Here is a 25,912-nt window from a genome sequence, read left to right on the forward strand (position 1 = left end):
CAAAGACCTCCTGCAAGAGACCAACTCCTTCTACCTGTGCCATCTGGAGAGTGGTGCCCTCCTACGTGTCTGTGTCATTTGTTTGGTTCCACCGGGTATCAGTAATGTGAGCTTAGAACTAAGTATTGCGTCTGGAGACTGGATTTGCCTGGTGCACAGCCTTCAAAGTACTGCCCTCATTCAAGAAGTGTCTGGTTGGTAGTGAGTGGATTCACCGGTTGCGGGACTCCACATGGCCCATTTTTGTCGAGCGTGCTGCATTTTTCTTGTGCAACACCCAGCTGCATGCTCATTGTGTGTGGTGTCCGTGTCACTGGTTGCGACCCTCGGAGGAGATGTACCCAGACCAGTGTTTCATTCTGCCTCATGTGGTACCCCTGAACTTGCATCTGTGTGTGTGTGTGACCAAATTTGTCTAATGCGGCTCAAGTCATTGCGCACCAGACATTGTGCCTCATTCCAGGGATGTACCGGATTGGAACTATTCGTGTGCTGGGAGGGGTCTGGTGTGACTCAAGTCATTGTGCACCAGACGTTATGCCTCATTCCAGGGATGAGCTACATTTATAACTTTTTATGTGTACACGTGTAGGAAGTTGGCTCTGTATATACTATTTCAAAGTAAGAAATAGTGTGCACTGAGGCCAAGGGTTCCCCTTAGAGGTAAGATAGTGGCAAAAGTAGATAATTCTAATGCTCTATTTTGTGGTAGTGTGGTCGAGCAGTAAGCTTATCAGAGGGTAGTGTTAAGCATTTGTTGTACACACAAATGCAATAAATGAGGAACACATACTCAAAGACTTACTCCAGGCCAATAGGTTTTTATATTGAAAAATATATTTCCTTAGTTTATTTTAAGAACCACAGGTTCAAGATTTACAGTTAATACTTTAAATGCAAAGTATTTCACTTAGATACTTTAGGAACTTTGAATGAAAACAATATCATGTACAGTCTTTGTAAAAATGGCAATTAGCTATTTTCAAAGTGGACACAGTGCAAAAATCAACAGTTCCTGGGGGAGGTAAGTAAAGATTAGTTTTGGAGGTAAGTAAAACACTTGCAAGTCTCAAGTTTGGGGCATAGGCAGCCCACCATTGGGGGTTCAAGGCAACCCCAAAGTTACCACACCAGCAGCTCAGGGGCGGTCAGGTGCAGAGGTCAAAGACGTACCCAAAACACATAGGTGCCTATGGGGAACAGGGGTGCTCTGGTTCCAGTCTGCCAGCAGGTAAGTACCTGCGTCCTCGGGGGGCAGACCAGGGGGGTTTTGTAGAGCACTGGGGGGGACACGAGAAGGCACACAAAGTGCACCCTCAGCGGCACAGGGGCGGCTGGGTGCAGTGAGCAAAGCAGGCGTCGGGTTTCAGGTAGGAAACAATGGAGGGACCCGGGGGTCACTCTAGCGGTGCAGGCAGGCACGGGGGGCTTCTCGGGACAGCCACCACCTGGGCAAGGCAGAGGGTCATCTGGGGGTCACTTCTGCATTGAAGTTCGGTTCATTCAGGTCCTGGGGGCTGCGGGTGCAGTGTTGGTTCCAGGCGTCCGGTCCCTTGTTACAGGCAGTTGCGGTCAGGGGGAGCCTCTGGATTCTCTCTGCAGGCGTCGCTGTGGGGGTTCAGGGGGGTCGTCTCTGGTTTCTCTCGGGCTCGCAGTTGCTGGTTGAGCCGGGGGCGTCGGGTGCAAAGTGTAAAGTCTCATACTTCCGGGGGGAAACGTGAAGTCCTTGACGTTGCTTCTTTGTTGCAAAGAAGTAGCTGGTTTTGAACAGCACTGCTGTTCACTGGAGTTTCTTGGTCCTGAGGCTTCAGAGGTCGCTGGTCCCTGCCGGATGCGTCGCTGGAGCAGGTTTTCGAAGTTGGAGACAGGCCGGTAGGGCTGGGGCCAAATCAATTGTCGTCTTCCTCCTTCTCTGCAGGCTTTTAGGTCAGCAGTCCTTCTTCTTTCTTCAGGTTGCAGGAATCTGATTTCCTGAGATCTGGCGAGCCCCTAAATACTGAATTTAGGGGTGTGTGTTTAGGTCTGGGAGGGCAGTAGCCAATGGCTACTGTCCTTGAGGGTGGCTTCACCCTATTTGTGCCTCCTCCCTGTGGGGAGGGGGGCACATCCCTAATCCTATTGGGGGAATCCTCCAAACTCAAGATGGAGGATTTCTCAAGGCAGGGGTCACCTCAGCTCAGGACACTTTAGGGGCTGTCCTGACTGGTGGGTGACTCCTCCTTGTTTTTCTCATTATCTCCTCCAGCCTTGCCGCCAAAAGTGGGGGCAGTGGCCAGAGGAGCGGGCATCTCCACTAGCTGGCGCTGTAACAAAAGGGGTGAGCCTTTGAGTTCCTGCAGGAGGAGGTGAGAAGCACCTCCACCCAGTACAGGCTTCGTTCCTGGCCACAGAGTGACAAGACACTCTCCCCATGTGGCCAGCAACATGTCTGGTATGTGGCAGGCTGGCAGGAACTGGTCAGCCTACACTAGAAGTCAGTATGTATTCAGGGGGCATCTCTATGATGCCCTCTGGGTGTATTTTACAATAAATTGCACACTGGCATCAGTGTGCATTTATTGTGCTGAGAAGTTTGATACCAAACTTCCCAGTTTTCAGTGTAGCCATTATGGAACTGTGGAGTTCGTGTTTGACAAACTCCCAGACCATATACTCTGGCTACCCTGCACTTACAATGTTTAAGGTTTTGCTTAGACACTGTAGGGGCATAGTGCTCATGCACATTTGCCCTCACCTGTGGTATAGTGCACCCTACCTTAGGGCTATAAGGCTTGCTAGAGGGGTGACTTACCTATGCCACAGGCAGTGTGAGGTTAGCATGGCACTCTGAGGGGAATCTGACTAAGTCGACATGGCACTCCACTCAGAGTGCCATGTCAACTTAGTCATTTTCTCCCCACCAGCACACATAAGCTGTGAAGCAGTGTGCATGTGCTGAGTGAGGGGTCCCTAGGGTGGCATAAGACATGCTGCAGCCCTTAGAGACCTTCCCTGGCATCAGGGACCTTGGTACCAGTTACAAGGGACTTACCTGAGTGCCAGGGTTGTGCCAACTGTGTAGACAAAGGTACAGTTTAGGGAAAGAACACTGGTGCTGGGGCCTGTTTAGCAGGCTCCCAGCACACTTTTAATCATAACTTAGCATCAGCAAAGGCAAAAAGTTAGGGGGTAACCATGCCAAGGAGGCATTTCCTTACAAAACGGAATTGTCTGGGGCAACGCAAGTCATCCTGCACCAGATGTGCCTCATTCGAGGGAGGTGCAGTACTGCAAATTTCGTTTGCGAGTGGAACTATCTGGTCTAACTCAAGTCATCCCCCACAGGACATTGTGCCTCATTCCAGGGAGGCGTTGCATTGGTTACTTTCATGTGTGATCGTCTGGTGTGACACAGGCCAGTGCACACCAGACTTGTGTCCATACCAGAAGGGCATGGAATTTGAAACTCTTTGAATGTGACCGGGATGCCTGGAACTGCCTAAGTCATCATACCCCAGATGTGGTACTTCAGTTCCTGAGAGGCGCGAAATTGGTAATTATTTGTGGATTGGTGTGTCTGGCTTGGCTGGGTGCCACTGTGAACAGCATGTATCCCAAGGGGATGCTTCCTGTGCTTCGTAGGCCAGGGCCCTCACTGGAAGACCGGTGTGAAGACCCCCGAGTGAACTTCCCAAGTTGTGGCCAAACCTCCATTTTTCGATTGTTGCCTGATCAGCCATCCTCTCTTTCTTCCCCGTCCTTTGCCCTGGGATCCTGAATAGGTGTAACCACCGGCAGCAAGTGGCCTAGTATCTGTAGAAAGGTTACTACATCTCTAGCTCTTGGGGTTGGGAATTGGTTGGAGGGTGGAGGAAGGTTTGGGTCTGAGAGGGGTCTGTGAACTTATTGACAAATCACCTGTCGAATGTCGGAGCACCACATCAGAGTGCTCAAAGTGAGCGTGAGCGTGTGCGAGCGCGTGTATACTAGCATGCCTGATATCACTGACACTGTGTAGCAGTGTGGAGTGAGTGTGTGGGAGGGATTGACTACACCGCACAGCGGGGATGCAGTGCACTTTGTTTACTATACAAGTTGACACTGAAGTTTACCCGTGCAGCCCAGGCCGAAAACCTATCTTAACAGTGCTGAGATTCTCTGTATGTACACATTGCTGCTATCGTTGGGAACCAAGATACATCCTATAACTGTTTGATACAGAATTAGAGTGATCGCTTGGGTGGATCTTCTGCTGCCAACATGGTTGCACCGCATGAGGGTGCTGGAAGGGAAAGTATTATTTTCTCACATGTACATGCTGATAACGTTGTATTAGCACAGTTGGGTTTAGGATTACCAGCTATATTTCTAAATGTGATTGATGCCAAGATTTACATGATTTTCATGTTGTGTTAATTAGTATGTATGTTGAATACAAATTTTATTTACATACACCTTGTGTGAAGTCTCTTTTGTGAGGCTTAGTGTAATTGTGTGTTGGTGATGCTGTGCCAATGCCTTACACATTGCCCTTGGGTTAAGCCTGACTGCTCTGTGCCACGCTACCCAAGGGGTGAGTGCAGGTTATACAGTGAGTATAGTCACCCACTCCCTGATGGTAGTGGTAGGTTCTGCCTAGCTAGGGCCTTGCCTCAGCTAACCAGAACGAGCTGCCTCCAACACACGCAAATAAGGTTTCACAGAACAAGATTGTTTATAGTTACAACATCTATTTTCAAATGTTAGCTGAATATGTAAAAGTTATACAAGTAGAAAATGATGGTCCTCGTTACAATATTGGCGGTAAATGCTGCTTACCGCTGTGCAGAAGACCACCAACACACCGCTGCGGCAGCGGAAATCCGCTACAGCTATTACGACCAACAGGCCGGAATCCGAAATCTAGACACCCACACAAGTCCGCCACACCAAAGGTCAGTGATAAACTGGCGATAACAAAACCTCCACCGTCACGGCAACAGGAATACGCCCACAGTATCACGACCCACAAAACCACACGGTGGTCTTTCAACCGCGGTATCCCATTGGCGGTACACACCACCTTGCTCAAAATACACACACATTTACAAAACACAAGCACATTGGACAAATCGAAATACACACACCTGATAGACATACACACACCACACTCACACACTCAATACAATATAAAACACACACCCACATCACCCACAATCCCCTCTGACAAAAATTGAGAACGAAGCACAGAGAGAGACACCACCATCAACAACACTAGCATCCACAGCCACACAACACCATCACTCACACAACATCCACGCACCTCACACAACACACACAAACACATCCGCTCACACATCACAACACACACCACCTCACACATCACCCACACCACACCATGGCACCGCAAAGACACCCCAGGTTCTCTGAGGAGGAGCTCAAGGTCATGGTGGAGGAAATCGTCCGGGTAGAGCCACAGCTATTCGGATCACAGGTGCAGCACACCTCCATTGCTAGGAAGATGGAGCTATGGCGCAGAATCATAGACAGGGTCAACGCAGTGGGACAGCACCCAAGAACACGGGATGACATCAGGAAGAGGTGGAACGACCTAAGGGGGAAGGTGCGTTCCGTGGTCTCAAGACACCAGATTGCAGTTCAGAGGACTAGCGGTGGACCCCCACCTCCTCCCCCACAACTAACAACATGGGAGGAGCAGGTCTTAGCTATACTGCACCCTGAGGGCCTCGCAGGAGTAGCAGGAGGAATGGACTCTGGTAAGTCAAATCTTAACTATTACATCCCCCGCACTACCTGCATGCTATCACATACCCCCACTCTCACCCCATCACTCCAACACCTCACATATGTCCCACTATCACAAACCCACCCATCCCAACACCAAGCCCTGCGTGCAAAACCAAAGCATGGACACTCATCACCAAAGCATGTCCACCACAGATACCCACACAGATCCCCAGACCAAATATCACACAAGGTCCTAGACAAGAATGTAAGCACTGCGGTACAGGGTCACCCACCCATTGCACACGATGGCACACACAGATGCAATAATCATGCCTTTACACCCCTGCAGGACCCCTACCCAACGTCACTGGACAGGAGGTTCAAGACATGTCCACCCCGCCACAGAAGAGGCCCACAGTGATGACAGCAGCTCTGTCCAAAGGGATCTAGATGACCAGCCTGGCCCATCTGGGACCTCGGACAGTCGGTTCCCCACACACTGGCACATGCCACCACAGAGCCTCCCCCCTCAAGAAACACCAGCACAGCACCCACCCAGCGGGCCCATACCTCTGTCCCCAGGACACGTCAAGCAGCAGTGTGTCTACCACTACTGGGACCCAGGCAAACCCACAAACCCAAGAACATCAGGGACCTGGGGGCAGTGGCAGTGGGCACACGGTTCATGGGACAAAGGAACAGGAAAACAGGGGAACTGGGAGGACTGCTGTGCGACAGGGGGAGGACAGGCCCAGGGAACCCTCTCTCCACGAGGCCCTCTCCAACATCATGGGAGCGTACCATCATTCCCAGGAGACAATGGCAACAGTACAGGCCAAGTTTCAGGAGACCCAGCAGCTGCATGAGGAACAGTATTTGGGGGTCAGGGAGGACTTGAAGTCCATTACCACCACCCTGGTCACCATTGTAGGGGTGCTGAAGGACCTTGTGAACACCAGGAGGAACACTGTCGTACAGTAAGGGGCCCCTGACACTAGCCTCGATGATGAACTGCCTGCCCACCACCTCCGCCGGCACTAGTGGACAGGAGGCACCGCCACAGGACCACGACACCAGCACCCCACCCCACCACCCCGCAAACGCTCCCTGAGATCCAGGAACAAGACAGAGAACAATGCCAAGACCACCGCCAAGAAATGAGACCACCCTGAATGTCATCCTTCTGTCCCACTTCGTCACCCAGTCCATCCTTAAACTGCCCTAGCTCCACTTCCTATGACCCTTTGGACAATGCACCTGTGAGACTAATAACTGGACTCTGCCATGGACATTCCTCCACCATCCCCCCAGCCCATTTTACAACCCCCTCCACTAAATTGCACTTAAATAAACACCCTTGAATCACAAAACAATCTGGAGTCAGTCTGTGCTTTCACAAATGTGTATTTGCTATAACTAACGAAAATAGCAATGTCCATTGTATTGTCAACATACCTATGTCACACAGCTCTAGTCCATGAGGTAACATAGCAGAGGTCACACAGTGGGACCCACCTCTGTGAAATGGAAAGGCAAAGTGACAGGTCAGGGTCCATACACTGGGTGAAAGTGATAGACATATGATAGGTCTAACAATTGTATGAGATGTAGGAGGCAGTGATGTCTTCCTACCTGTGTCTCACTAGAAGTATTGCTGGATCACGTTGTTTCTGTTGTCGATATCTTCTTCTTCTGCCTCCTATTCTTCACTGTCCACAGGCTCCACAGCTGCCACAAGACCTCCTTCTGGACCATCCTCTGCAGAAAAGGCACCTGTCGTCGCAAAGCCAGGTTTTGCAGCATACAGCAGGCTACGATGATCTGGCACATCTTCTTTGGTGAGTAGTAGAGGGAACCACCTGTCATATGGAGGCTCCGGAACCTGGCCTTCAGGAGGCAGAAGGTCCTTTCGATCACTGTCCTAGTTCGCCCATGTACCTCATTGCAGCATTTCTCTGCCCTTGTCCTGAAATTTTTCACTGGGGTCAGTAGCCATGACAGGTTGGGGTACCCAGAGTCACCTGCAAATGTTGAGGGACAACTGTTAGACACACTAACCCTTAGGGACAGCCCCAGCCCCAGACAACTATTCACAGGGTATAGGGTCCTTGTCCTCACCTATTAGCCACACACAGTGCCTCTGGAGTTGCCCTATCACATAAGGGATGCTGCTATTCCTCAGAATTTAAGCGTCATGCACTGAGCCTGGAAACTTGGCGTTCACATGGGAGATGTATTGGTCGGCCAAACACACCATCTGCACATTCATTGAATGGTAGCTCTTCCTGTTTCTGTACACCTCTTCACTCCTGCGGGGGTACCAAGGCCACATGTGTTCCATCAATGGCACCTATGATGCTGGGGATATGTCCCAGGGCATAGAAGTCACCTTTCACTGTGGGCAATTCCTCCACATGAGGGAAAAATATGTAGCTGCGCATGTGTTTCAGCAGGGCAGACAACACTCTGGACAACACGTTTGAGAACATAGGCTGGGACATCCCTGATGCAATGGCCACTGTTGTTTGAAAAGACCCACTTGCCAGGAAATGGAGTACTGACAGGACCTGAACTAGAGGGGGGATTCCTGTGGGATGGCGGATAGCTGACATCAGGTCTGGCTCCAACTGGGCACACAGTTCCTGGATTGTGGCACGATCAAGTCTGTAAGTGATAATGATGTGTCTGTCTTCCATTGCCTTCACTTCGGTTGAGTTGGAAAAACTAGTGGGTGGGGTCCTCCCCCAGTACACGCTACTCTAAGGTCCTCCAGACAAACAGGTGAGTACACTGAGAGCATTTTGTATGGGCAATTCCTGTTTGGAGTGGTGTGGATGGAAGATACAGGGGGAGGGACTGAGGCCGGTGAGTGTATGTGCGTCAGTGCAAGGGTGGGAACATGCGCCAATGACTGTGACGGTCCAGACGGTTAAAGATCATCCTGTTTCCCTGTACTATTCCTCTAGGTCAGCGCCCACCGGAAAAAGGATGTTTGGCGTGCCATCACCAAGGACGTACAGACCCTGGGGGTCCACCACAGACGGAGCACCCACTGCCGGAAAAGATGGGAGGACATTCGCCACTGGAGCAAGAAGACAGCGGAGGCCCAGCTGGGGATGGCCTCCCAAAGTGGGAGGGGTGCCCCTCACACCATGACCCCCTTGATGTTCCGGATCCTGGTGGTGGCGTATCTGGAGTTGGATGGGCGCTTGAGGGCATCACAGCAGCCACAAGGGGGATTACAGTCACATCCATCTGACTCTGCGCGCATTAGGATGTGTCTGGGTGGTGGGCAGTGGGTTACCCTAGGCCAGGGCGAGCTTTGTAGGCAAGGACCCTTTGTGAGGCAGGCCATGTGATACCCCAACCCCACCAGTGATAAGAGCCATCTACACCTAGTCAGGCTCCTGTGACTTCCATGTGTGCAGCAATCGGGCATAGGCCTTGTACCCCATGTCCCTGTGATTAATTAGGGAACTCTAAGTGCATGGCGTAGTGCAGAGGGCTGCTGTGTCTGTAGTGTCCGGCAACTGTAGCGATATTGCATGCACTGAACATGTCTTTCTTCTTTCTCCCCCCCCTTTTTGTGGTCTCCCTGTTCTTGTGTGCATTAGCATCATCAGGCGGAGGAGCAGTCCCACCGGAGCAGGAGGGAGCTGCATCCCACATGGCCCTAGAGGGTGAGACAACGGAGTCTGAAGTCACTAGTGGGACGGAGGGCGAGGGGAGCTCCACGGCAGAGACAGGAGCAGAGACCAGCAACACCGACTCCTCCTCTGATGGGAGCTCCCTTGCAGTGGCGGGCCCCTCCGTGCCCACCGCATCTACAGGTACAGCCGCCACCCCCCCTACCAGCACCGCCCTCCCAGCAGCCCCTCAGCGTGTCCTGTGCCCGCTCACCCAGGAGGGTGGGCATCTCCTTTGCCCCAGGCACCTCAGGCCCTGCCCCAGTCAGCCCTGCTGCCCTCAGTGAGGAGGCTATTAACCTCCTGAGATCTCTCACTGTTAGGCAGTCTACCATTCTGAATGCTATCCAGGGTGTAGAGAGGCATTTGCAACAAACAAATTCATTCCTGGAGGGCATTCATTCTGGCCAGGTAGCTCAACAGCGAGCATTTCAGGCTCCGGCCTCTGCACTGATGGCAGCCATTGTCCCTGTGTCCAGCCTCCCCCCTCCAACCTCCTCCACCCAGACCCAATCCCCTGTACTTCAGCCTATTCCAAGCACACCATGAGACCAGCATGCACACACCTCAACACACAAGAGTGGCTCAGGCAAACATAAGCACCACACATCCCACACAAGCGAGACATACCAACATCCACTGCCTCCACTGTGTCCCCCTCCTACACGTCTCCCTCCTCCCTCCCTGTCTCGTCTTCACTCACACCTGCATGCACTACATCTTCAGCCACTACCTCCATCACCTGCACGCCCATCACCACACACCGCTCACGTGCACTCACCATCCCCACTACCATTCACACATCCGCTGTGTCCTCTCCCAGAGTGTTTGTGAGCCCTCCTGCCAAAGTACACAAACGCAGTCACACACCCACCCAACAGCCATCCACCTCACAACAGCCTCCAGCCCATGCACCTTCACCCAAAGTCAGCAAACGTACACCTCCTACATCCACTACCTCTTCCTCCACTTCCAAACCCCCTCCATCTACCCGTCCCAATGTGTCTAAAAAGCTTTTCCTATCAAATATTGACCTCTTCCCTACACCTCCCCCCCGTCAGTCCCCTAGGGCCCACCTTTCCAGGTCCCAACCCAGTACCTCAGCCACCACATCACCGGGCACAGTGGTGCCAGCAATAGCGGGATTTTGGAGTGCGCCAAGCAACAGGGCTGCCACTGTCCCAAGGAGCGAGGGCAAGGACATTCCCCCACCTCCAAAACAGAAAAAGTTGCCCACACCCCGGAGGGAGAAGGCGAAAACACCTGCCAGCAAGGGCTCCGGCAAAACAAAAGTGGAAAGTGGGAAGACAGCTGTGCCACCATCCAAAGTGGGGAAGGGCCAAAAAATCAAAGACAGATCCACGTCGAGGCCAACCTGCACTGCGGACAAGACCGCCACCGCCACCTGCACCGCCGCCACAGATACCGCCACCAGCATCGCAGACACTGAGCCCTTCACCAGCATCGCAGACACTGAGCCCTTCACCAGCATCGCAGACACTGAGCCCTTCACTAGCACTGCAGACACTGAGCCCTTCACTAGCACTGCAGACACTGAGCCCTTCACCAGCACCGCAGTCAGTGAGGCCGCCACCAACACCGCGGCCACAAAGACCGCCGCCAGCACCGTTTCTACAGAGCCCACCTCCAGCACGATGCCACAGACCCCGCCGCCTGCACCGATGCCACAGATTCTGCCGCAAGCACCGGCACTACCGACACCGCCGCCAGCACCGCCAGTGGCCCGCGCCATCCTGAGCCGCTGGCACCACCGCAGACATGTCTGCCATCCCCAATGGTCAGTCGTACGAGGCTGGTGGTCAGTTCCAGGAGCCTGGCGAGCTTGCATGTTGCACCACTGTCAGTGGGGTGTCACATCCACTACCTCAGGCCTTGGCAGGATGAAGCACAGTGGAGTATCACATCCACTACCTCAGTCCTTGGCAGGATGAAGCACTCTGGGCACCAAGCCTCCTCCTGAACCAGTGGAGAAAGGCATCCACTACCTCAGTCCTTGGCAGGATGAAGCACTCTGGGCACCAAGCCCCCTCCAGAACCAGCGGAGAAAGGCATCCACTACCTCAGTCCTTGGCAGGATGAAGCACTGTGGGCACAAAGCCCCCTCTAGAACCAGTGGAGAGATACATCCACTACCACTGTCCTTGGCAGGATGAAGCACTCCGGGCACAAAGCCCCCTCCAGAATCAGTGGAGAAAGGCATCCACTACCTCAGTCCTTGCCAGGATGAAGGACTCTGGGCACACAGCCCATTCCAGAACCAGTGGAGAAAGGCATCCACTTGAGAGACTGTGGCTTTGCACTCCCCAGGATAAAGCAGTGGGAAACCCACACACTGAAAAGACTTGAGAGACTGTGGCTTTGCACTCCCCAGGATACATCATTGGGCATGGAGCCCCCTCGTGGAGCTGGCGCCGTGCACACATCTGGCTGAGGTGCCCCCCCTTCCCTTCCCCCTGAGGTGCCTGTTTCATTTCGATCTGATGCCCCAGCAGTGTTCTCTCCGTTTGCAGTCTGGTATTGAGTGTGGGCCTCGCCCACGCATTTTGGGCCCAGTGGTCCACGGACTTTGAATGGTGCACTATCCGGACTTGTATAGTTGGTGTACATAATTGTTTATACTGTATTTAAAGTCTTGACTAATGGATTTTTATTGATTACAATTGTCACAATCATTTCCTTTTGTCATTGCATTCTTCCAGGGGGGGTTAGGGGGTGTAAATCTATTGTTGCAGCATGTATTGGTGTGTGTGTTATTGTGGGTGAGGGTGGGGGTGGGGGTGTTGCATGTTGCGTGTGTGTGTCACTCTCTTTTCCCACCCCCACCCCTGTGTTGTAGGTGCAGTACTCACCGTGGTCGTCGCTGCCGTCTTTCATGCCCCTGGCGGAGGAGCAGGAATACTATCGCAGGGAGTTCTGGCTCCATGGCGTCCTGGTTCCTCGTGGGTTGTGTAGAGGTGAGTGTTTCCCCTTCCAAGTCCTGTTTCCACCGTGTTTTTGTTCGCGTTGAATCTGCCCCGGAAAAGGTGGCGGATTGGCCTCTCATAATAGTGTGGGCGGTACATTGTCTTCCGCCTGTCTGTCTGCGGTGACTGCCATGCTGTTCGTTTGTACTGCTGTGGCGGTCGGAGTGTTAAAGTGGCTGTCTATGTTGGCGGTTTCCGCCTTGGTCGTGATTCCATTGTTTTTACTGCCGGCCTGTTGGCGGTCTTACTGCCGCTTTAACACCGACCGCCAGGGTTGTATTGAGGGCCTATGTGTTCTTACCTTCCAGCTAATGTGCCTGAGGGGGGTGGCATATTTTCATTTACCCCCGTCCTACTCACTTTCATGCTCTGTTTCCTAACTCTCTTGACTCAACAGAAAATGATTAAGATGTTTTATTCTGATTATGATAAGCCATTAGAAGATGTGGCAATTATGAATGACACGAATACGCATTTGTGGGCTACTAAAGATGTAATTCATTCTTACAAGACCTTTAAGTCAATTGATCAACATAAGTATATGATGAACTTTTTTACTCCTGTAATTAACATGAGGTCTACTAATCAAAGCATGCGTGATGAAACCTGTAGACATAGAGATGAAAGAGTATTAGTAGATTAACTGAATGACAGGATAAGAATGGATGAAGAGAAATGGAAAAACATATCAGGGGAAGAACATATTATTGGAAACGGCAAGGAGACTTTGAAGGAACGAATCCCGAGGTTGAGTATTGACACTTCTAAAAAATGAGATGCTCGAGAATTTGTGATGGAGCGAATGTGAGCATAATTTAGTTAAAGGCAGAACCTTTTTCAAATTAGAAGTAACTATAAAAGGCATCTATGTATGTGTAGCAAGCTTATTTCCAGTTACCACAAAACTGTGTAGGTAGTTGTTACGCAGCTCTAGTCTTCCCTAGTATATATCACACTAATGAGCTTGATTTTCCTATTCAGCGCTATACAAAGGGAAGTAAGTGTAGTTTCAAGCAGATCCTTAGTGATAGTTTTGGAGCACTTATACGTCCAATAGGAATTACATTAACCAATGCTAAGATTAGAAGGCTATCAACCTTGGTAGATCAGCTTGTTACTAATACTGCAGGAGCCTTAACAGTTCGAAATAAGGAACTGCTTCCTATGAGAACTATGATTGTGCAAAATCGCCTGGTGAAAGCTATGTTGCGGGCACAATTTGCAAAATCATTCATGCTCTGGAATGCCGTGGGTATATAATGCACATAGACATGCAGCTTGGCAACTATGTTCCTAAATTACAAACATAACGCATGAAATAACTGAGTTGGAAGAGTCAAGTGTCTGGGAAGAAATAGCTTCAGTTTTTCAATCTATTGGAAAAGGTTTTACTAAGATAGGGGAGTGGCTTGGTACTGTAGGTGGAGGAATTTGAAACAGGTTTTAACCCCTCTTATGGTTATTGTTAGACCTGACATCCTTGGCGTGGTATCCCCTGTCTATTTTTGACTCTGCTTCCATGTTTTGCCTGTGTGCTGGACTCTGTTTTTGGTACTCTGGGCACTTTACCACTGCTGACCAGTGCTAAAGTGCAAGTGCTCTGGTATAAGTAGTTGGCTTTTCCATTATTGGCATATTTGATTTACCAGTAAATCCCTAGTAAAGTGCACTAGAGGTGCTCAGGACCCGTAAATCAAACGCTACTGGTGGGCCTGCAGCTCTGATTGTCCCACCCACATTAGTAGCCCTGTACACATTGCTCAGACCTGCCACTGCAGTGTCAGTGTGTGCAGTTTTTAACCTGCCAATTCGACTTGGCAAGTGTACCCACTTGCCAGGCCTACACGATCCCTTTTCCTACATGTAAGGCACTGTGCACCCCTAAAGTAGGCCCTAGGTAGCCCATTGGGCAGGGTGCAGTGTATGTTAAAGGTGGGACATGTACTGATGTGTATTACATGTCCTAACAGTGAAATACTGTCAAATTTGTTTTTTACTGTTGCAGGGCCTATCCCTCTCTTAGGTTAACATGGGGGTTGCCTTTAAATATTTTTAATGTGCAGATTCCCTTTGAGAATAGATGGAGATATGGAGTTTGGTGCCTCTGAATGCACAATTAAAAAATACACCTTTTAGTGAAGCTGTTTTTTAGATTGTTAGATTGAAAATGACACTTTTAGAAAGTAGGCATTTTCTTGCTTAAACCATTCTGTGACTCTGCCTGTTTGTGGATTCTGTGTCTGGGTCACACTGACAGTTGGCCTGTTTGTGAATCTCCTCTAGTGTTAGGACACACTCATTGTGCGTTGTCTGTGTCCCTTTGTGCAAAGCGCTCCATCAAAAGGTATAGGAAAATATAGAATATTGTATTGTTCTTATGGTTAGGACTTGCCCTTCTAATACACCCCCTGAAGTATAGAGAAACCTTCTTTTTTATTGTTTTGGTGTGAGTGTTTGTGTTGCTGATTATACAAAAAGCACACAGGTTCTTTCTCAGTGCACAAACCATGCTAAATTCTTCTCCACATATAGGACCAGATGTAAAAAGGCGTTTGCGAGTCGCAAACGGCGAAAAACGCCATTTGCGAGGCGCAAAATCCTCACCGGTATGCAGAAATGCATTTTGCGAGTCGGATCCGACTCGCAAAATGCATTTCCGACTCGCAAATAGGAAGGGGTGTTCCCTTCCTATTTGGGCTCGCAATGCAATGCAATTTCATTTGCGACCCCGAAAGTGGTCGCAAATGAAATCGCAGTTACCATCCACTTGAAGTGGATGGTAACCCAGTCGCAAACGGGAAGGGGTCCCCATGGGACCCCTTCCCCTTTGTGAATGGAAAAATATATATTTTTTCAGGGCAGGCAGTGGTCCAGTGGACCACTGCCTGCCCTGAAAAAAACCAAAACTAAAGGTTTTGTTTTTTTTCTCCAAGTGCAGCTTGTTTTCCTTTAAGGAAAACGGGCTGCAGATGGAAAAAAAAAACTGCTTTATTAAAAAGCAGTCACGGACATGGTGGTCTGCTGACTCCAGCAGGCCACCATCCCCGTGAGTGCCCATACTCACAATGGGGTCGCAAACTGCGACCCACCTCATTAATATTAATGAGGTGGGTCTTTGCGACCCCATTGCGAGTTGCAGAAGGTGTCTGAGACACCTTTCTGCAGAGCAAATTGCGACTTGTAATTTGCGAGTCGCACGGACTCGCAAATTGCAAGTCGCAATTTGCTTTTTTACTACATCTGGCCCTTAGTCTTCAAATGTGATACTGGTGACTCATCATCCTTCGCATTTTTGCTTCTACCTGCTTGGCTCCTGTGTCTAACAACGTGAGTAAAAGCTATTTAAGCCAAAGCAATCATCATTTGCTTGCTTGGCTTCGAGAGTTCTGGCTATTCTGTCAGAGTGTTCCAGTCACGATCCTTGAAGTCTCTCTTTGTGTGAGTGAGCAGATTTCCTGCAAGAAAGGATTTTGGTTCATCTCTTCTTTCAATCTGGAAAAGGTAAAGCCCAGCAGCTTTACTAGTAAGATTTTTATTGCGCCCCCTGTGCCCCTGGGTGCTTCAAGGTCAGTGTTTCTTTTACAGAGAAAAAGAGAGAAATGATGCGACTCTCTCAGGGAAAGACTGTTTATAATGATGAACATTTATTTCAAAGAAACTACTGTCTTTTATGTTTTTTAACTTTGGAACATTGTGGTAAAAGTTAATCAGGACACGTTTATGAATTGACTATGCAGCAATAGTCATTTCTTTTTTACTTGCTCCATTTGTTGATCGCTTATAAATGATTCTGGAATTCTGTTGAAAGAGTAGAGAGAAATGGAAATACATTATTGCTTACGTCAATGAAAAGAAGTGAACATTAATGCAACTTTAATTTTACCTGTGACCACTGATTGCTAGCATTGACTACGGTGTGTGAATGTGTGTTTTGATTTATGTTACATTGTTTGCCACACTCTAAAGGGCTATACTTATTTTTGCAATATACTAGACAAGAGGTGCGTTCCTTTGGATTGGATGTCATAGGAGCTCCTGATACCAATTCATCTCTTCCCTCTACCAGCTTCCCTATCCCTCCCCCTCCCCCGGGAGATATTCCCTCAGTAGCTGCTACTCTTGGCTTTGAGGGAATAATTCATAGGGGTGTGGGTTACCTCTCGCCCCCACGGGTACCTGGATTTCAGGTGAGTGGTCCTGGCATTGTCATCTAGACAGTGACACAAAGGGAGCTGGGGTGTAGCCTGTATATCCTGATGAGCCATCTGAGCTAGAGTGGAGGGACGAGTGATCTCTTACACCTGAATGGGTTGTGCCTCACGCAGTGTCCCTGGGCGTCAAAGTCATTGTGAATCAACGTGGATCCGAGTTGCCCCATCTGGAAATTGATCCATCACTCTCTTGCGATGGAGAAAAACAACACATTGCGGACCCGACTGGAGAAGGGACCGACGCATGGCCTCACTTGTGAGTAAGGAATCAACGCATTGTGGACTTTTCCGATGCACGCGCTCCCGTGCAGCGTTAGTTTTGATGCAAGCCAGGTACTTTGTGTAAAATCAACGTTTCATTGTTTTCTATGGAGTAAGACTCTTATTCTTTTGAAGATTCATATCTTGACTTGCGTATGTTGGATTTGTATTGTTTTGATCCTGTTTGATTTAGATAAATATCTATTTTTCTAAACTGGTGTAGTGTTTTCATTGTATTACTGTGTGTATTGGTAGAAATACTTTACACATTGCTTCTGAGATAAGCCTGACTGCTTGTGCCAAGCTACCAAGGGGGTAAGCAGGGGTTATCTAAGTGTGCTTCTCCATTGCCCTGACTAGAGTGAGGGTCCCTGCCTGGACAGAGTGCAACCAGAGACCCAATTTCTAACAGTTATACTAATTGACATTGCATGTGTGCTTGTTTTCTTAAAATTGTGCAAGAAAATTTAATCAAGTAATGGTTTGGACTGTGGTTATAAGAAGCTGTCAGCAGCGAGAGGAAAAAATAGAAAGAGACTTGCCGTGAAGGTTCAAGAGATGCAAAGTGATCCATATGACTGTCTAAAGTATCTGGGAGAATCTAAGCACAAGAACCCAAAGTTGAGGAATGCTGTGCTGTGACAAAGATGTACAATGATGTTTTATTTTTTGTTTGCTTTGAATACATTAGAAATCGAGCTTACGCCAACATAAGCTGTGTTTACACTCTCCTCCATCTTAAATTGATTCCAACGTACACCATGAGATGACTACTATTGTTGTCTTTTTGTTCGAAATAAAGAATTGCAAGCTTTACACTAATAAGCTGAGAGCGCTCACAGAGACGTCTCCCCACTCTGTACCTAACTAAGGGCAGCCCAACTGTCCCAGGCTATCGCTGTACAATGTATCTACTAGCATGCTTTAATAAACTGTGAGAATGACTAAATTCAATGTAGTACTACTATGAAAGAATTTTCAAATATATTATGTAGTAAAATGTTTCTTTTTGCGTGTTCCTCATTGGTGCAAATACTTAGAATTACGTGCTTGTGTGGAAATATATGAAATCCATTGTCTAAGGTCCTATAAAAGGATGTGCTTTCACTGTACCTTGGAACCCCCTATATCCACCATTTAGAAGGTGAATCTACATCTGAGTTCATATAGAACTTATCTTATGATTTGTACGCCTTGCTACTAAAACTTTTGCCAGCGTATTTCCTGTATTTTGCTTAATGATTTCTTATATAAACATTCAAAACTTTAACCTGTGTCTGTCTTTCTTATCGAAAATGTTTCAGTTCTGAATATTTAACTTCTTTTAAATGTATTAGAGCCGGGTCTAATAGGGGATCATCAGTGCCCGTACTGGAACTATATCATTCCCGGTCCAGGCCATTGGCATGCTACTGACATGATCAGTTAAGATGGGGCTGCGCGCTGACACTAGTCCACTATATAACAGGAACTCTATGGGGGTCATTCTAACTCTGACGGGCGGCGGAGGCCGCCCGCCAGAGTTCCCCCCTCCAGAACACCGCTCCGCGGTCATAAGACCGCTGCAGTGATTCTGGGTTTCCCACTGGGCTGGCGGGCGACCGCCAAAAGGCCGCCCGCCAGCCCAGTGGGAAACACCCCTCCATGAGGATGCCGGCTCCGAATGGAGCCGGCGGAGTGGAGGATGTGCGACGGGTGCAGTTGCACCCGTCGCGAATTTCAGTGTCTGCTCAGCAGACACTGAAATTCTTTGTGGGGCCCTCTTACGGGGGCGACCCGCCAGGAACAGGATGGCGGTATGGGGTGTATGGGCAAGCTGCGCCGCCATGGAGGATTCTGCAGGACAGCGGAAAACCGGCGGGAGACCGCCAGTTTTCCTGTTCTGACCGCGGCTGAACCGCCGCGGTCAGAATGTCCTGAGGAGCACCGCCAGCCTGTTGGCGGTGCTCCCGCCGACCCTGGCCCCGGCGGTCCGTGACCGCCGGGGTCAGAATCAGGCCCTATGTCTTGCATACCACTACGGGACAACACAAAGCAATAACAATACCATATCAGGCTTTAAGGTATGACATTAACCCTTGGACTCCTTTAGGAATATATGGGCAGAAGACACCAGGCAACCAATAGACCCACTGGACTGGACTAAAGTACTAGAAAATATCCCTAGAGTTTCAAGGAATTCACATTTTAAATTAATGGATATTTTATGTGCAAAGAGCATACCTTACAGACAGAAGGATAAATACATTATGCTCAAATGCACAAACAGCATTCCCTAGTCTTGGAGTACATGGAGTGAAAATGCTACGCATGATCTCGGCCTGTGGCAACCTTTCAGAGTATTGAGCTGAGGTTGTTGCATTAATCAACAAATCCATGGACAGGAATATAATGGCTTCCACAGGGTCGTATCTTCTCAGAATATACCCCTGCCCTGCAACATATAGTCTCAGAACTAGAATAATTGACCTGGCCCTGATTCTGGCCAAGAGAAACATCACATGGAAGTGGAGGTCACCCATAGGCCTGGCTTTTAAGCAATGGAAAAAAGACCTCCTTAAATAGGTATTTACTAAAGTATGGTCTTAAGGCAGGAAGCTAAAAGAAGTAAGAGAAAGGGAAATTTGGTTGGGCATCGAAGTCCCTGGTAGAAGCGATGTGACTTGATGACATCAGCGGAAAGCATGCCCCCTACAAGATTGTGTATTTGAAAAAGCCAGCAAAAGACATGACTAGAAGAAAAAGCATTTACACTTCACTAGTAGTATGGGCCAGATATTAGGGTCCCTACATATAATAACGATCTGCTGACCTCACACTCCCCTCCCGGAAACATATACAAACATTTTACTTGAAATATGCTGGTACTTTATGGAATGGCGTTGCGATCCACATGCGGTTGTTTTCGTTTTAAGGTTTAAAGATTAACAGATACATGCTCAAGAGTGAGAAAGTGCCCATAGACTGTAACAGGAACTTGGCATGGGGAATAGTGAAGCAATCCAGCTCAACAAGTTGGAGTAGTAGCGGGGAAAGGATAGCTAAACTTTCATACGGTTGATGGTACACAATCTAGGTCTGCTATATAACATTTTGTGATATACCCAGTATGAACTGCGTGCAATTGAATGTGGATGTACTGATGGTTTTCTCTACAAATAACACGTGCCTTCTATACATATTACGTGTCATGAAAACAAAAGAATAAAAAATAAATGTATTTTAAGAAAAGACATATGGATATTGTATTATATTGCAATAGTATTTATATAGCGCTTACTACCCCTGACAAGGTGTTGAAGCGCTTTTTGGCAAGTAGCACGCTACTCTGGAACCCAACAAGAATTAGTGACGGATTAGTATCGGGAAATATGAGTACAGTTTTAGTATTATTATGAGTTAATTTGGGCCACGGATATGAGAGTTTGTTAGTTAGATTGACTGGAGTAATGGAGGGGTGGAGGAGGAAAGAAATCCAGAAGTGTTAATTGGGAGTATATCCCTCATTTACTCATCCCAAAGCCTTGGGATCAGTAAAGGGGAATGGAGGAGGGAAGAGTCTGTGGAAGGGTTAGGGAGATCATAGTAGCAGGATTGGTATTGATTAATGAGGAAGAATTAAGTAGGGTTGTGTGGGAGGTCATGGTAGTAGAGTGAGGTTTGGTGAGTTAGATGTGGAAGCGGAGGGAAGAGCTTAGGCAGAGTTATTTAGGAGATGAACGTAGTAGAAAGGATTTGGGATGAGTCAGAGTGGGAATGGAGGATAGTTTGATAGAGACATGACGTATGATGATATTGATGTCTTGGCTTATGAAGGTGCTAGATAGTGTTGATCTATGATGTTGTTTATGTTGGTTATGAATTATGATGTTGGTTATGATGTTGCTTCGGTGAATGTATGAAGATGGCTAGGTTGGCATGTGATGATGTGTATTGACATATAGGCCCTCATTACAACCCTGGCAGTCGGTGATAAAGCCTCAGTAATACCGCCAACAAGCCGGCGGTAAACAAAATGGAATTATGACCACGGCAGAAACCGCCCACACAGACAGCCACATTAACACACCGACCGCCACAGCGGGAGCAACAAGCACTGTGGTGGTAACTGCCAACAGCCAGGCGGAAGACAATGTACTGCCCACACTATTACAGGAGGCCTATCTGCCACCTTTTCCAGGGTGGTATCAATGACTTCAAGAGCATGGCGGAAACAGAACACAGAAGGTAAATGACTCACTTCTGGAGACTCAGGGAATGACCACAACGCCATGGAGCCCGAACTGCAGGTGTTCCCCATGCTGGTCTACCTCCTCCTACACCATGAATACCAACACCGGCGAAGACGCCCATGGTGAGTACTGCCGCCTAGCACACAGGGGAGGAAAAAGAAAGTGACACGCAACACCCCCACCCCCAAACCATACACACAAACAGATGCAACAACATTACACATCCACCCCGTAGCCCTCCTTAATAATGCAAAGACAAAAGGAAATGATTGAAGTGAGGGTAATAAGATAAAAAGCAAAACAGTATTTACATATATGCAAATGGAGGGACACTGCCCAGTCCACAATGTCCGTGGGCCACAGGGCCAGAACACATAGGCCAAGGCCCCACTTGACTCCTTCATCAACACGGAGAGAACACTGCAGGGGCATCAGGTCGAAAATACACAGGCAACTCAGGGGAACAGGGAACGGGGGGCCCTCAGCCTGAAGATGGTATAACACCACTTGTCCTGGAGGGGGAAACATGCCCTGTGCTTGGTCCTGGGGAGAGCAAAGCCACAGTCTCTCTAGTGGGTGGTTTGCCCACTGCTTAGTCCTCGGGAGTGCAAAGACACAGTCTCTTTTGTGGGTGGCCACTGGTTCTGAAGGGGGCTTTGTGCCAAGTGTGCTTCATTCTGGCAAGTATGGGGTGAGTGGATGGCTTCTTCCACTGGTTCTGGAGGGGGCTTTGTGCCCAATGTGCTTCATCCTGGGTAGGAGGGGGTGAGTAGATGGCTTCTCCCACTGGTTCTGGAGGGGGCTCTTTGCTCAGTGTGCTTCATCCTAACAAGGATGGGGTGAGTGGATGGCTTCTTCCACTGATTCTGGAGGGGGCTTTGTGCCCAGTGTGCTTCATCCTAGCAAGGAGAGGGTGAGTTGATGGCTTCTTCCACTGGTTCTGGAGGGGGCTTTGTGCCCATGTGCTTCATCCCGGCAAGGAGAGGGTGAGTGGATGTATTCTTCCACTGGTTCTGGAGGGGGCTTTGTGCCCAGTGATGCAGATCTTGGGGAGTGCAAGGTCACAGCCTCTCACCTGGGTGTCAGACCCACATGATTTGCAGTGGTCAGGATGCATTATAGCCCATGGTGTCACGACTACACACTACCCGCCTGCGGCGACGGCTGCTCCATGGTGGCAGTGCTGGTGTCGGTGCTGCCAGTGGTGGGGGGGAGGCTCCAGCCCTACCCCTGCAGCCTCGGACGGCTGCCCACTGGGGCTGCTGCTGCTGGCAGTGGTGCTGGCGGTGGTGCTGGTGCAGGTGGCAGTGCTGGCGTTGGGGCTACCAGTGGTGGGGGAGGCTCCAGCCCTTCCCCTTGAGCCTCGGACAGCTGCCCACTAGGGCTACTGCTGCTGGCAGCAGTGCTGACGGCGGTGCAGGTGGCAATGCTGGTGTCGGGGCTGCCAGTGCTGGGGGGAGGCTCTAGCCCTTTCCCTGAAACCTTGGATAGCTGAAGCGCCATGGTTGGTGGTAGGGGCTCGGAATCAGTCCCAGCACCAGGCTTCCTGTCCTTCCCGCCTGCAGGGGTGGGCCCATTCCCCTTGCCTTTGCCATCTGGTGGTGCCTCCTTGCCCTTGCCCTTGTAAGCTGATGGTGCCTCCTTGCCCTTGTCAGCTGGTGGTGCATCCTTGTCCTTCCCCTTGGCAGCTGGTGCAGGCACACTGCCAGTGCTGATGTGTGTTTCATTGGAGCCTCTCACACCTGCAGTAGCTGCTGACACTACTGTGGCCGTGGTCTGGGTGGCTGAGATGCTAGCCTGGGTTCTGACCACCCTTGCCTGATGTGAGGGGGGGAGGGTTAGGGAAGAGTTCAACAGTGGAGAGGAAAAGCTTCTTAGGGACACTGGGGTGGGAAGAGGGTGAAGGTTTAAGAGTGGAGGAGGAGGAGGGATTGGTTGTTGAAGGTGTCTGACTGCTGTGTTTGCGTGCAGGTGCATGGGCTGGATGCTGTTGTGAGGTGGATGGCTGTTGGGTATCTGAGTGCTTGCGTTTGTGTACTTTGGGAGGAGGGGGAACAGACACAGTGGGAGAGGATACAGGTGATGTGTGCATGGATGTGGGGGTGGTGACTATCAGTGAGGGGCGTGTAGAAATAGGCGTGATGGTGATGGAGGTAGTGGATGTGGATGTAGTGCATGCAGGTGTGAGTGTAGACGCAACTGGGAGGGAGGTGGACGAGGAAGAGGAGGAGGGGGACACAGTGAAGGCAGTGGATGTTGGTGTGTCTGCATCTGGATGGTGTTTGTGTGAGTGCCTGTGGGATGATGTGTGTTGTTTGTGTTTGCCTGAGCCACTCCTGTGTGTTGTCTTCGGTGCATGCTGGTCTGAATGTGTGCTTGGGATAGGTTGGGGTTGAGGGGAATGGGACTGGGCAGAGGAATTTGGAGGGGGAAGGCTAGAGACAGGAACAATGGCTGCCATAAGGGAGGAGGCCAGTGCCTGGATTGCTCTCTGTTGGCCCGCCATGCCAGAGTGAACGCCCTCCAGGAATACATTTGTTTGTTGCAAATGCCCTATTAGCCCCTGGATGGCATTCACTATGGTTGACTGCCCAACCGAGATGGATCTCTGGAGGTCAATAGCCTCCTCACTCAGGGCAGCAGGGCTAACTGGGGCAGGGCCTGAGGTGCCCACCCTCCTGAGTGAGTGGGCACGGAAAACTCGGTGAGGGGCTTCTGGGAAGGCGGTGGTGGTACGGGTGGTGGCAGCTGTACCTGTAGTTGAGGTGGCCACAGAGCTGTCCGCCACCACTAGGGAGCTTCCATCGGAGGAGGTATCACTGTCCCAACTGTCCTCTCCTGTCTCTGCTGTGGTGCTCCCCTCGCCCTCTGTCCCACTAGTGCCCTCACCGTTGGTGGATTCGGCCTCATGGGCCCTGTGGGATGCAGCTCCCTCCATCGCCGGTGCCTCTGCTCCTCCACCAGATGATGCTAATGCATATAAGGACAGGATGACAAAACAAAAAGGGGGGTAGAGACAGAGGATACACTTGGTAAGTGGCAGCAACAACACCACAGTTGGCGTACACGACACACAAACACACACAGGGAACCTCCCTACACACTAGGCAATGCTCTACCAGTCACAATGCTAGTCACCAGGCCATGGACAGTAATACCTAATGCCAATTGCAGCATACCTGAGACCCACAAAGCCCTGCCCAGTAGTGGATGCCCACTAGCTTGTTTGGAGGTGGAGCCCATCAGCCCCTGCCCAACATGGATCCTACACAGCAATGTCTGGCCTGGCCCAGGAGCACCAACAGGCCCACATCCCCCACCCATAGGCCACTCCACCATGCACAAATAGTATAATGTGAAACTGTACTCACACCCCTTGCGGGTGCCGCGATGCCCTCAAGTGCCCATCCAGCTCCGGATAGGCCACTGCCAGTATGCGGGACATCAGGGGGGGTCAGGTTCGACGGACACCCCTTCCTCGTTGGGAGGCTATACCCAGCTGGGATTCCGCTGTCTTCCTTGCCCAGCATCTCAGGTCCTCCCATCGTTTGTGGCAGTGGGTGCTCCGCCTGGCATAGACACCCTGGGTCCCCACATCCTTGGCAATGGCACGCCATATACTCTTTTTATGATGACCTGCAGAGTAATACACATTGAAAAATGGTATCAGTCATACCTTCTGGCCTGCCATACTCATGGCCCACCATATCCCTAACATCCCCTTACACACATACATTGCCCACCATACATGCAGCATGCTGCCCAGGACCCCTCAACCACCCCCCTTACACGAGGCCCTCACATACAGCACTCCATGCAACAGTCTCTCCAACTCTGTTGCGGTGAAGGCAGTGGCCCTTTCCTCAGTGACACAAGCCATTGTCCGTTCCAGACACAGGTCACAGCAGCACATGCAGTGTAGGTCCTCTTCTGTTGAAGGTCAGGTAGCAAGTGAGTGAACACAAAGAAAATGGCGGACACATCCGTGGCGGTGCGTACCGTCTCCACCGGTGTACATCACCATTGGCTACTGTTACCCATAGGGACCAATGACAACCAATGAGGAGTTGCACAGCGGTACTCGACTGCTTCCCGCAACAGCGCACAACATCAGCGGCATTACCTCATTTCCACATGTCCATCCAAATAGGACAGGCAGACGCCATTTCAAGGGGTTTCGGCCATGGCACTTAACTGCATCACAGCACACATAGGCACCATTTGGGCCTATACAACAACATACTGTTTCAGACACAACATGCAATGCACTGTACATTTTTGAAATGTTGAATACTGACCAGATGCTCATCGGTTTGCCCCCTAGATTGCAACTGCTGCAGATGAATAGGAGATGGAGACATTCCCCCGTGTACAGGCCCCTGGTGGACTTGGCAACAATGGAGTACAGGCACATTATCCTCACCTACAGACTTGACAGGGCCACAATCCAAGAGCTGTGTGACCAATTGGAGTCTGGCCTGATCTCTGCTATCCGTCACCCCACTGGGATCCCCCTTCTTGTGAAAGTCCTATCTTTGCTCCATTTCTTGGCAACTGGTTCTTTCCAAGTGACAGTGGGCTTGGCAGCAGGAATGTCACAGCCAATGTTCTCAATGGTGCTAACAAGAGTGTTGTCGGCCCTGTTGAAACACACGCGCAGCTACATTGTTTTCCCCCAGGTGGAGGATTTGGCCACAGTGAAAGCTGACTTCTATGCAATGGAACATATCCCCAACATCATTGGGGCATTTGATGGTACACATGTTGCATTTGCCCCCCCCCCCCTCCCCCGGAGAAAGGAACAGGTGTTCAGAAATCGAAAGAGCTTTCAC

Source organism: Pleurodeles waltl, chromosome 5 (assembly GCF_031143425.1).
Source record: "Pleurodeles waltl isolate 20211129_DDA chromosome 5, aPleWal1.hap1.20221129, whole genome shotgun sequence".
In the NCBI taxonomy this organism is placed as follows: domain Eukaryota; kingdom Metazoa; phylum Chordata; class Amphibia; order Caudata; family Salamandridae; genus Pleurodeles; species Pleurodeles waltl.